This window comes from Topomyia yanbarensis, unplaced genomic scaffold (assembly GCF_030247195.1).
Source record: "Topomyia yanbarensis strain Yona2022 unplaced genomic scaffold, ASM3024719v1 HiC_scaffold_289, whole genome shotgun sequence".
Taxonomy (NCBI): domain Eukaryota; kingdom Metazoa; phylum Arthropoda; class Insecta; order Diptera; family Culicidae; genus Topomyia; species Topomyia yanbarensis.
In genome coordinates, this window is record NW_026683480.1 from 1,689 (window position 1) to 2,500 (window position 812).

Sequence of the window (812 nt, forward strand, 5' to 3'; positions counted from 1 at the left end):
CTGCTACCGATCACATACCATGCCATCGAGGTTTGTTTTACATTTTGCATTCCTCTTTGTGCGGTGCTTCAGTGCATGTCAGTTGTTGTCGCTCTCGGAGAGAGAGAACCGCTCTTACAGCCGGCAGGTAGAGAGAAGTTTTGCATTCTGCTTTGTGCGGATCTTTCCCCTACATGTTCACTTGCTACTGCCGGTCGCTCTCGCAGTCGAGACGGATGGCATCAAGATGTGTGTTTTACATTTTGCCTAATTTCAAACCCATGTCTCACATTGCCCGTCGCTCGCAGCACATACGTAGTGTATGCTTTTGCTTGTCGTGAGCTGGGGTTGCCGTTCGATGGTATCGAAATTATTTTTCATAAGTTCAGACTATCTCTCATATTGCCCGTCGCTCGCAGCACACACGTAGCGTATGCTTTTGCTTGTCGTGAGCTGGGGTTGCCGTTCGATGGCATCGAGATTGAAATTATTTTTTATAAGTTCGGACTATCTCTCACATTGCCCGTCGCTCGCAGCACATACGTAGTGTATGCTTTTGCTTGTCGTGAGCTGGGGTTGCCGTTCGATGGTATCGAAATTATTTTTCATAAGTTCAGACTATCTCTCATATTGCCCGTCGCTCGCAGCACACACGTAGCGTATGCTTTTGCTTGTCGTGAGCTGGGGTTGCCGTTCGATGGCATCGAGATTGAAATTATTTTTTATAAGTTCAGACTATCTCTCACATTGCCCGTCGCTCGCAGCACATACGTAGTGTATGCTTTTGCTTGTCGTGAGCTGGGGTTGCCGTTCGATGGTATCGAAATTATTTT